This window comes from Marmota marmota, unplaced genomic scaffold (assembly GCF_001458135.2).
Source record: "Marmota marmota marmota unplaced genomic scaffold, marMar, whole genome shotgun sequence".
NCBI classification, from domain to species: Eukaryota; Metazoa; Chordata; class Mammalia; order Rodentia; family Sciuridae; genus Marmota; species Marmota marmota.
In genome coordinates, this window is record NW_026000037.1 from 33,569,207 (window position 1) to 33,582,250 (window position 13,044).

General features: G+C 32.8%; 1 protein-coding gene across 3 annotated transcripts in view; it reads right to left on the reverse strand.

The window, feature by feature from the left end:
- Gtdc1 (glycosyltransferase like domain containing 1) overlaps window positions 1-13,044 on the reverse strand; it is a 369,992-nt gene that overhangs the window by 339,163 nt on the left and 17,785 nt on the right. Inside the window, exon 2 of one of the 3 annotated variants that reach the window (XM_048812234.1) lies at window positions 679-695. The exons of the other annotated variants lie outside the window; for them this stretch is intronic. The gene's annotated coding sequence lies outside the window, so the exon portion shown is untranslated. The remainder of the gene's footprint in view (window positions 1-678; window positions 696-13,044) is intronic. 3 annotated transcript variants of the gene reach the window in all.

Consider the following 13,044-nt stretch of genomic DNA (forward strand, 5'->3'; position numbering starts at 1 on the left):
CCCCCCCCGCCGGTATACCCTGTAAATAGTACCTGCTTCCTTGGTTGGAAAAGTTCTAAGAGAAAATGGCACTACTGCATTAGTGTGTGTGAACACACATGTTCATCCTCTCATGTAGTTGTATTGAAGAACATTACATGGGTCTCAAGTTTCAGGCAAGAAAATCTCAGTATATGACAGTATCATACTAATGACCCATTACTGATAAGGCTCTACAAATAATGAAAGATTTGAACATAATTCTTAATACTCTTAAAACTTCGCTATGCCCACACAGCATGCATTTCAAACTTGACTAATTAAGGTCCCTAATACTGAGAGAGAAGCCATTTGTATTTTTTTTTCTTTTTTTTACTTTGGGTATGGTTTCATCTGTCCAGGTACTGAATCCCTGACCTTTGTCTTAGTAAGATAATTAAACCAACTATTCCATATTTTAAAATATATAATCAATGCATATGCATATATACACAGACACATACACATTAGATTTTAGCTGTTGAGTATTTTTCTAACCATATACAATAACAAAAATTACTTGAAATCAATTTGACTGAACTAATATTAACATATAAAAAGCAAAATTTTGATTGTTTAACCTCTAAAAGTATTTGATCTGACCATTAATAAATACTTAATTAGGGGATGGGGATATAGCTCAGTTGGTAGAGTGCTTACCTTGCATGTACAAGGCCCTGGGTTCGATCCAAAGCACCAAAAAAAAAAAGAAAGAAAAAAAAGAAATCAAGAAATACTTAATTACTTCCAAATCCCATTGGTTAATCTCTTATAAGGGACTATATCAAGGTCTTATTTTGCATTATGAAATTCTTTAAGGTCCTGAAGAACTAAAGGCTTTCTTCACAGAAATACCCATTTTTAAGTATATGTAGATACCAGATTTTACTACCAATGAACAGATTTCCTTTTAAAAGCTTCCCTATTGTCTGATGAACTTTGCCTTGTTTGCTCCACCACTCAAGAAGTATTCAAGAACCTGAGTTGATATACTGATTTCTCCCACTTCAAACACTTACCAGCAAGAAAAAATGTCTTTCCAGTACTTTTTAATTTTATAATTCTTTGGCAAATTAGATTACAATGTTGGAGGTATTGATTTTTTATTATTTTCTTACTTTGTTTTGCACTGGAATGAGAGTTCTTTAAGGCCAGAACTGTGTCAAGACTCTTTCTATAGCTCTAGCAACTTGTAGAAGTTTTAATACCAAGAAGGTACTCATTAAGTATCCGTCAATCAAAAACAAAAAATCCACAGGTTGACAATTATGGAAGCTGGGCAATGGAAACATGCAGAGTAGGGGAGAGAAAGTGTTTTCATTCTACTACCACATCTTCTTTGTATACATCTGAAATTCTTTTAATATTGGGGGGGAAAATTGTGGGAAAAAGACTTGTAGCTACACATCAGTAAGCATCAAAAGACAAAAAAGTCTAAAAACAAATTGGACTTGTTCAGTTTTGCCTCAAAGAACCAATATTGATGAAGAAATCAAACTTTGGGCTTCACTTAAGAAAGAATCTCTCTGGGCTGGGGATGTGGCTCAAGCAGTAGCACACTCACCTGGCATGTGCGGGGCACTGGGTTCAATCCTCAGCACCACATAAAAATAAAATAGATGCTGTGTCCACCAAAAACTGAAAAAATAAATATTAAAAAAAAATCTCTCTCTTCTCCCTCTCTAAAAAAAAAAAGAAAAGAAAAGAGAAAGAAAGAACTCTCTGTTATAGGTATTTGAAAATGAAGCTGGTTCCAAGGGAGAAACAGAGGGCCCTGGCACTGGGCTAGTTATATTCAAGCACTTAAACAGAATGGATTACCATTTAGATGAAAATATCAAATAGGAAAACTAACTCTAAGGAATCTTTAAATTCTTTAAAAATCTGAAATCAATGCTTATTATCTCAAAACAGATACAGAGATACACAAAAGTCAATGTAAAAAAATGTGAAGTAATATAAAACACACTAAGTCCATATAAGATATACTGATATTTTTGTTTGTTTGTTTTGGTGCTTGGGATGAAATCTCAGGTCTTGCGCATGCTAGACAAGCACTCTACCACTGAGCTATATCCTCAACCCTGATTTCATATTTTATATAAAGCTTTACAAAGAATGAAACTCTTAATCAACACCAATTTTCTCAAAAGCCTCAACTTGTAGGCATCCACCCACTGCATCCAGTTTCCCTCAATATGCTTGCTGCCTGCTGCCACATGGCCTTTACATCTACATGCTGCTGTCACTGGATGGCTCTACAGAGAGTAGTTAAGGCTTGCTTCCTCAGAGAAGCCTTTCTTACCTGGCCAAATCAGTTTGTTTTCTTCATGGTGCTGGGAATCAAACCCACAGTCTCCTGTATGCCAAGCAAGTGCTCTATATTTTTTTAAGAAAGCAAAAGGTGCATATTTTTACTTACCACTATATCCCTAGTGTCTGTCACAGAACCTTGCACGTGTAAGGGCTCAATAAATATTTGTTGAATAGGTGGATAACTACAACATTCCCTGTGAACCTAGCCTTTTCATAAATTATGATCTAAACTGAACACAAGTCAACTTGCCAAAATACAGCCAAGCTATTTCTTTATCACAAATGATTAAACTACCTCCCTGGAGGCAAAGGACAATAAGAAAATAGTTAGCTAGCTCCCAAGGTAATATTTTTATACTTGTTTTATTATGAAAATATAACACATTTTCAATAACTTTTAGCTTCACAATACACAAAAGAAATTTATTTCCCAGAACCCTTTTAAGATTCTGACAAGCCAAATGATTCTCAAGTCAAAGTGTGGATTATTATACTGAAAGAAGATATTGTACAAATGTGAAATTTAATAAGGACATTTAGGTAATGAAGAAGTAGTGAGGGCTTCAGGACAGATGGACAAGCATCAGGTCATATATAAAATATTTCCAAATGTGTGCTTGAAGAAAGATATGAAAAAGCCCAAGATAGTCATAAATTGTGTTGCTAAGAAACACTAAGATTGATGAGTAAATTCTATCTCTTACAAAAGGCCAAGTAAAATTTTCTCATTTCTGAGTGTGCTTCTTCATGACTATTCAATTTATAATACCTTATAAAATATACTAAATTGTATAAAGAAAAATAAAAATAGCATTTAACATTCAGAAATAGCTAATGTATATTATGTGTTAAAGGACATTTTAGAATGGTATTCTATTGATTTGCATTAAAATTTTTTTAGGACAAATTTACAATATCCTATCTTTAGTATTATGTATTAGAGAAATAGTCTTTAAAATTCAATAAACTCTAACCACACCAAATCTATCATTTTGGCTAAAATACACAAAACATGGGGCTGGGGTTGTGGCTCAGTAGTAGAGCTCCTGCCTAGCATGTGTGAAGCACTGGATTCAATCCTCAGCACATAAAAATAAATAAACAAATTAAAGGTATTATGTCCATCTACAACTAAACAAAATATTTTAAAATAAATAAATGCACAAAACATTTCAAACTTAAAAAATACTAATTCTAATAAGGCTAAAGAACCCTATGTTTCAGGCTGGGGTTGTGTCTCAGTGGTAGAGAACTTGCCTAGCATGTGTGAGGCACTGGGTTCAATTCTTAGCATGGCATATAAATAAATAAATAAATTAAAAGTCCATCAACATCTAAAAAAAAATTTTAAAAAGAACCCTATGTTTCAGAACTATTTTATTTTTATTCTTGAAAACTCACTCATTGCCAGCTTATTTAGGACTCCATGACCCGATGGATCCTGAATTATAGCTACAACTTCAGCAGTGTGCCATGCTGAACTTCCTTAGTCTCAATTCTACTTCTAATAACCTTTGGTTTTATTTTGGACCCAACATGAACTTTCACCCAGACCTACACTTTCACCCAGGTCACCCTCACCATGATTAGTGCCAACCCTGTGCTGAGTCTCTCCATCACTTCGGAGACAAATGACAAACTAAGAGAAGATAAAGGAAGCCTTCAGAATGAAGAATAAACTCCAAAGAATGACTGGTTTTTAATAAACTAAATAAAATTTATTTTAGAGATCTGAATGTGGAAATAACTTACCCTAAAGCCTTACATATGTCAAATGTATGTTTAAAATTGAACCATTTAGTTATGAGGTATACCCAACAGTTCATGTGTGAGACAATGCAAGAAAGGTTTACAGGTGAAATAATTGGGTTATGACAAACTTAACCTAAACTGAATTAATCCCTTTATATGGATTAACTAAGTGGCAACTGAAGGCAGGTATGGTGTGGCCTTCTCTCTTCCTCTCCTTCCTGATGTGATATCATGAGCCACTTTTCTACACCATACTCTTCCATCACAATGTTCAGCTTCACCTTGAGCCTCAAGGAATGGAGCTGGCTCTCTATGGACTGAGACCTCTGAAACTGTGAGCCTCCAAAATAAACTTTTCCTCCTCTAAAACAAAATAAAATGGAACCATTACTGTTTCTGGCTTGTAAACTGATTTTCTCTGATATTAATACTAAGGAATAATTTATATTATGTGATTTACTAACATTCCAAATCTAAAAATCAGGACACACAGGCTGAAAAATTCTTTAACTTTATTATGAAAATTTTCAATTATCCATAACAGCAGGAAGAAGAGTTTAATAAACCACCATCATCTAGCTCAATAATTATCATCAGTACATCAAATTTATCTATAGGAAATCTATTCTTGAAAAATGCAAATATATACTGGATTGAGATAGTCTTTTAAAAGTGTAACCAATATGTTGACCATATAGAAATGATGGGTTTCAAGGAGAAAAAAAAAATACAGTAAAATAACCAATCCCTTCCCTAAAATAAAAACTCAAGTAACAGAAAATCATATGATCACTTTAAATGTTAAGTTTGGGTTCAATGATTAAAAGTGACTAGTCTTAGATAATTAGGGAAAACTGAATGAAAACCACATATTATATAATATTGTACCAATGATAAAAACCTGGTAGTAACAAACATATTGTGATTACAAAGACCATTTTAATTATTAAGATAAGCAAGCTGGGCTGGGGATGTGGCTCAAGTGGTAGCATGCTCGCCTAGCATGCGTGAGGCACTGGGTTTGATTCTCAGCACCACACAAAAATAAAATAAAAGATATTGTGTCCACCTAAAACTAAAAAATAAATATAAAAAAAGCAAGCTGAAGTATTTCAGGGTAAAGTATCATTTTCAAATGATTTAGCTCTATCCCATCATCCAAAAATACATACATACTATATGTACTCATGGCCAAATGTTAATAACAAATAAAAGGTATATTACTGTGTTGACATTTCTGTGGATGTGAAATTTTTCAAAATACAGGCACTAGCTACCTAAATAATAATTAAAACTCCAAAGTTTACATTTAACATCAATTCCAAGTTCATCATTCTGCTGGGGTCTGCCAGAAGCCAGTCATTGTCAGTGAAGGAGGGAACAAAATCTTCCTTTCGTAGCTAAGAAGCTTCCACCACCTTCCTGAGTTTTCTAAGACCACTAGGGTCAAAGGAAACAAAGTCAGACATATAACACAGTTCTTATTTGACTCCTGCTACTTGTAGCAAAATGTTCTAGAAGTCTATGAACATTGTAGGTGTCTAAAGCTGATACTTCCTCTCTTGGGCAGTTTATGTGCATTTTTCCAAGGTGTATAACCCTCTAGTTATAAAGCTACTCTGGGTACTGCTCTCCCTCCACCAAGAGCTCACTTCAGTTTCTCATCCCTGGAAGTACACCACCCTTACTGCTGGAATCCTCTTGCCCTGTCAGGAATTTTTGGAAGGAAGGATCCCTTTTCAAATGATACCATGTGAACAGAGAGGAGTGTAATTACTTCTCAAATCCAAAACTATTGCCACAGTATAATTCAGCTTTCTAAAGCATGAGTCAAGCATCAATCTCTTGTTATCCCCAAATACTGTACCCAAATACTCCAGCTGAAACTCCTCCACTAGGTTTGACAAAATAGATTTAGACACTCAACTTGTGAGAGAGTAAAACATACAGCACTACAATGACATTCCAAAAAACTTCAACTGACAAAATCCCTCCCTCTTTTTATAGCCTCTGTGTCAGTGAAGTGATTCAGGGGTTACAAAACCAGGTTTTCATAATTCTGCAAATAGTCTAGCATGTCCTTTGATTATGAAAGCATCTGGTGAATACTAGTGCCTCAAATGAAAGTTCTAGTTAATCATTGTTATCCTAGAAACTCTAATCATACAGTATCTACACATATCTTGGGAAATTACATTTAAAGCCAATAGTGACATCAATATTTTAATCTTTATTTAAAAAAAAAATAACTGATTAAGACCATAAAGTCCTTCCAATAAACCATTTTTATATTTCAATTACCATCACATAAAACACCAGAGCTATGCAACATAACAAAAAATATATATATTTTTAAAGAAAATTACCCAACAATGGATTTCCATGCTGACAATTATTTCCTAAACATTAATTCCAAAGACGCAAATATCACAACCTGACATTTGTGGGAAAAATTAAACCATCCATCTTATTAAACAGGATCAAACACAAAATGTAGCCCCAGGAGGCTGTTTTTAAATCCACATCTACTACCAATTCCCATATGCTTTTTGGAGCAAATACAAACATTATACACCAAGTGTTTTACACTGTTGCCTCAAAATACTAATTAAGACCTCTGGAGTCCCTTACTACTCCTCCAGGAAGTATGTCTTTTTTATCTTTCTGTGCCAGCATAGTCCTCAATACATGTCTGTTGACGGGATGACCTCAGCAAATGACAGTAGATATAAATAAGTGAAGAGTGTATAAAATTAAGCAATGACGACTGTCATTATCGGAAGTGCTATCTGAAAATAGACTGTTCAGTCACTGAAAGCTGTGCTAACCAAAGAACATTCACCACTCCCTGATCTATAAACCTACATACAGGCTTCTGAGAACCTAATAGGGCAACCACACACCCAAGCGCTCCTCTTCTGACCACTGTGGCATACATAAAATGTTCTTTGACCATTTGTATACAAGTAAGTGAGAGCCTGTTTATTTGTGTTCCCTACATCACCCCAAATTGTGCCTGTCCTCAGTTTTAAAGAATCTGTTGAACAAACAGGTTAAACTAGAAAATTCTCACTAAAGATTTGGATTACACTGGACAATGTGTTGGGTACTTTCTCAGAATGCCCACAGTAATCCCCTTTTCTTTGCTGGGTGAACACTATATAGATTAAATGAATCAACCTTTTATTTCTAACTATTCCCTACTCTGGAATAATGGCATGGAGAAAGGGTGTCTCTTAGGGAAGCACAATACCTACAGTAGGTTGTTCACATTCACAAAAGCTTACTTCTTCAACAAGATTTCTGGAATGCGACTTCAAGCTACCTTAAAGGCACAGGAGATTGTACCTGCTAGATTTTAGCTTTCTTTTTTAGTCAATATTCAAAAGGTATTTATTTTAAAAAATAGAACTTCCAGAAGAAAACCATAACTTTTAACAGACCATATAAAGGAAGAATGAAAACAATCTGAGAAAAAGCAAATTAAGCCTCAGTTACTTGTGGAATAATATCTAATAATAATAATATAATATCATCAATCTTATGAGAATACCAGAAAAAAAAAGAGGGGAAAAAAGTCTGGAAAAAGTAACAGCCTAAAAATTTTCAAATTTGAGGAAAATTATAAACCTATAAGTCTAATTCAATGAATTCCAAGCAGGTACATACCCAAACACAAATACCCCTTAACTCATCATTTAAAAAGAATGCAAAACAATTTTTTTTGCTAAAAACTGGTGATGAGATTAAGAAAGTATCTAAAAAACATCAAAGGGGAAAAAACACATTACAATATTAGATTCATAGGAGGGAAAAAAATTTTAAAAAAAGAAAAAATAAACCCTACTAACTTTAAAAAAAAAAATAAAAGAGAAAGCCAGAAGACAATGAAATGTTTTCTTTTTTTTTCCTTTAATAAGGGCTAGAAGAAAAATAACAAGAATTGTCAGAGTACAATTAAAAAAAAAACTCAGCAGTCTTTACATATAAACTTTACATATTAAGTCAACAAATAAAATTCTGATTTGACTTGCATTTCATAATTATACTTAGAAACTAAGTATCTACTCATGATGCTTATTGGGTATTAAATAAATGTCTGTTCAAGCTAGGTGTGGTGGTACATACCTGTAATCCCAGAGACTCATGAGGCTGAGACAGGAGGATGGAAAGTTCGAGGACAGCCTCAGCAACAAAGCCAGACCCCTGTCTCAAAGTAAAAAGGACTGGCCATGTAGCTCAGTGATAAAGCACCTATGGGTTCAATTCTCAATACCATAAAAAATAAAAATAAAAATAAAAAATTTGTTCACTCTTCACGTTTTTTTATATTGTCTTACTTTTTAATGGTAAGGGGTTCTTTATGTATTAGATTCAGTCCCTTATCAGCAATATAATTTGCAAATATTTTCCTGCATTTTGTGGGTTCCCTTTTCACTTTCTTAATGATTTTTTTAAATAAGATTTTTAATTTTGATGAAGTCCAACTTATTTTTTTTCTATTGTCACTTATGTTTTTGGTATACTATAAAAACTCTAGATTTACTCATATATTTCTCTGTAAAATTTTGCAGTTGTACCTCTTGCATTTAGGTCAATAATCCATTTGGCATTAATTTTAATATATGATATAGAAAAGAACACCAATCTTGTTCTTTTGCTATATATAGTCATCCCAATACCATTTTTTGAAAAGACTATTCATTCCCTGTTAAAGTGTCATGCCACCCTTGTTAAAATTCATTAGACAAATAGACAAAATTTATTTCTGGCCTTCCAATTCTATTCCAACAATCTATGTGTATCATTATACCAGTATCACACTGTTTTGAATATTTGAATATGAAAATTTTGTAGCAAGTTTTGAAATTAGGAATTGTGATTTCTTCACTTTTGTCCTTTTTTCTGAGGTTGTTTCAAATATTCTGGGTATCCTGAATTTCCATATAATTTTAAGATAAGGTTCTTATTTTCTAAGAAAGAAAAAAAGCAACTCGGATTTTGATAACCTGGAATCTATAGATCCTTTGTAAAGTATTGCCATCTTAAAAATAAAAAAATCCCCTGATCCATGAACATGGGATACTTTTCATTTCTCTCTTTAAGTAATTTTTGTAGGTTTTGGGGTATAATTTTTATACTGTCTTTGTTAAATTTATTTTTATTTGATTTTGGTATTCTGTAAATAAAATTTATTTTCTTAATTTGACTTTCAGATTCTTCATTGCCGGTATTTAGACATACAATCGATTATTGTATATTGCTATTATACCATGGAAACTTGCTGATCTCATTTATGAGTTCTAAAAGATTTATTTATTCCTCTTGATTTTCTATATAGATTATGTTATTTGTAAATAGAAATAACTAACCTCTTTCCAATAGATGATTTTCTTCCTTTTTCTTGCTTAATTGTTCTGGCTATAAGTTCTAGGACAACAATGGACAGAATTGGTAAGAACAACATTCCTGCCTTGTTTCTAATCTTTGAGGGAAACACTCTTTTTCACCATTAAATGAGACATTTGTTGTGGCTTTTTTTATAGATATCCTTTACCGTGTTGAGAAAAATATACTTTTATTCCTAGTTTGAGTGTTTTAGTCATTTTTTAAAGTATTTTTAAGTTTTTTTTTTCTGCATCTAATAAGAGGATAATGACTTTGATACCAACATCTGACAAAGATGCTAAACACACAGAAAGATACATATATACAAATGCACACATATTTTAGCCAAGTCATGCTCCCATAACAAAATGCCATAGATTGAGTGGCTCCAAGAGGAGAAATTTATTTTTACAATTTGGAAGGCTAGGAAGAACAAGGCGCCAACCAATTCACTTTACTAGTAAGGATCTCTTACACACAATACTTGTGTTCTCATTAACAAAAGAAGCTCTGGTTTGTTCATTCTCTCATAAGGACGTTCCCATCATGAGCATCTCAACCTCATGACCTTATCTAAGCCTAACTACCTTCCAAATGCACCATCTTCAAACATCAAAACATTAAGAATTAGGCTCCAACATATAACTTTTGGGAGAATACACAACACTCAGTCCACAAGACACATGACCCACTAAGTGAAGTGGTGCATACCTTTAGAAGAATTGCAAATTTAAGCCCAGCTTGGGCAACTTAACAATACCCTGTCTCAAAATAAAACAATAAATAGGGTTAGAGATAGCTCAGTAGTAAAAAAATTTTATTCTCCCTATAGATGTAGAAAAATTAGGTGACAAAATTTAACACTATTTTTTGGGGGGAAGGGAGTGCCAGGGGATTGAACTCAGGGGCACTTGACCACTGAACCACATCCCCAGCCCTATTTTGTATTTTATTAGAGACAAGATCTCACTGAGTTGCTTAGAGCCTCACTAAATAGCTAAGGCTGGCTTTGAACTTGCCATTCTCCTGCCTCTGCCTCCTGAGCCCCTGGGAAAATTTAACACTAATTTACAATAAAAGCTCTCAGTATAAAGTATAAAAGGGAAGTTTCTCTCCTTGATTGGGCACCTATAAAATATGTACAGCCAATGTCATACATATTAGTGAAAATCTAAATAGTTTTACCTGAATCATAAACTAGACAAAGATGTTCACTCTAATTATTCCTATTTAACCCTGCAATGAGGTTTAAGTCAATAAAATAAAGAAAGAGAAATAGAAGACATGAAAACTGTAAAGGAAGACATAAAATTATCTTTATTTGTGATTAACAGGATCATATACAAAGCAAAACCTAAAGAATTCACAAAAGTTAAAAGCATAAATGGATGAAATAGCAAGGTAGCAGGATACAAGTTCAACATGTAAAAATTAAGTCTACTCCTAAATAATAACCATTACAAATTGTAAATTTTGTTTTGAAAAAATAGCATTTTCAAAAACATTCAAAATCTAATTCATATCCTATTCACTTAGGATAAATTTTAAAAAAACAACACACTGAAAACTACTGCTTAGAGAAACTAAAGAATAACTAAATAAATGGAGCTATATTGTGTTCATGGATTGAAATAGAACAGTAGTTTAGAGATTAATGCTTCCCTAATTGATCTACAGAATTCAAAACAGTGGCAATTAAAATCCTACAGACACTTTGCATAAAAGTATAAGCCAAATCTATAATTGATATGAAAATGAAAAAGAGATACTCAATACAATTTGAAAAAAGAGAAACGAAGTTAAAGAATTTACACTATGTGATTTCAAGACTTACTATGAAACAATATGTTGACGGGAAACACATATAGATCAATATAATACAATCTACGAAAAGTACTACACATATACAATTAGTTGATTTATAACAAACATTTAAAGATAACTTAAAGGAGAAAAGATAGTTTTTTCAACAAGTGGACCTTGAACAAGGAGAGACAGAAAAGTGAACCTTGATCTTTACCCCACATGTATACAAAAATTTACTCAAAATGGACCAAAGACCTAATGAGAAAGCTTAAACTGTAAAATGATTAGAGAAAATGAGAAAATCCTTACAACCAGGAGTCAAAGAGTTCAAGGAAGAAAGAGAGAGAGGGAAGGAAGAGAGACCACAAAAGAAAATATTAATAAACTAGACTTAAATTTGAAAACCTCTGCTCCTCAAATTGGACCATCAATAAAAGAAAAAGGATATCTACAGACCAGGAAAAGATACATCTGACAAGGATTTGAATACAAATATATAAAGAACTCTGTAACTGAATGACAATGAATAATTCAATTTTTCCTCAAATGAACACAAGATTTGGTCAAACATTTCACAAAAGATAAACAATTGCCAAAAAGTAAATGGAAAGATCATGCACATGACCTGAAACAACCCTGGCTTCAACCCCAGCATCTCCCCACAACAACAACAAAAACAAAAACAAAAAAAAAAAAAAACAGAAAATATCAACATCACTGGAAATCAAGTAAATCAAGTAATTAATAAATGAAAATTAAAACAATAAGATATATGACTACACACTCAACAGAATGTCTGGATTTAAAAGAATTATGGTAAGTACCAGCTAGAATGTTTAGGAACTAGAATTTCAGACATTGGTAGTGAATATGGTATGATCACAGAGGGGAAATTTCTTTCAAAGTTAAACATGCACTTACCATATGACAAAGCATATTTACACAAAGACTCATATGTGAACACTCAGGGTGGCATTATTACTTATAGGCAAAAAAATGGAAACACTTCAAATGTCCATAACAAATAAACTGATAAGCAAATTGTGGCACATTTATTAAAAAAGGCACACTATTCTGCAATGAAAACAAATTAATATGACACCTAATAATAGCCTCAAAAATAGCACACTGAAAAAATATATAATGTATAAGTCTGTTTATATGAAACTCTAGAGCAAGTAAAACAAATTTACAATGACAAAAAGTCAGATCAATAGTTGCCTAAAGATGGGGATGAGGAAAGAAGTGATGGGAGAGATGGGAATTTTTTGAAGTGACAGAAATATTCTATACCTTTTAATTGGAACAAAAATATTACATAACAGTGTATATTTGCCAAAATTCATGGACCTCCATGCTTAAAGTAAGTATATTATATGCAAATTACACAAATATATATTATTTAAAATTTTTGAAGAAGTAACACTCAGGCATTTGGAAATATCATTCCCCAAAGATGTCAACAGGAGACAAATTAGGTTTTTACCACAGGTTTAACTTCTATGAAGTAAGTTATATCTTTTATTCATTCAGTCAATTATGCATTAAGTAACAAATATGTATGGGAATAGGTTTAGTGGTCCAATATTAAATAAATTGGGAAAAATTCCTTGCAGTCATCAAGGTTTCATCATATCAGAAAAAGACCACAAAAGAGTAAGATGGAATATACAGTCAGTGAATTTGGGGAAGTAAAAACAAGAAAAAGAAGTAGGAAGGAGAGAGGCATTTTAAGTAAGATGATCAAGGAAGGTCTCACTAGGG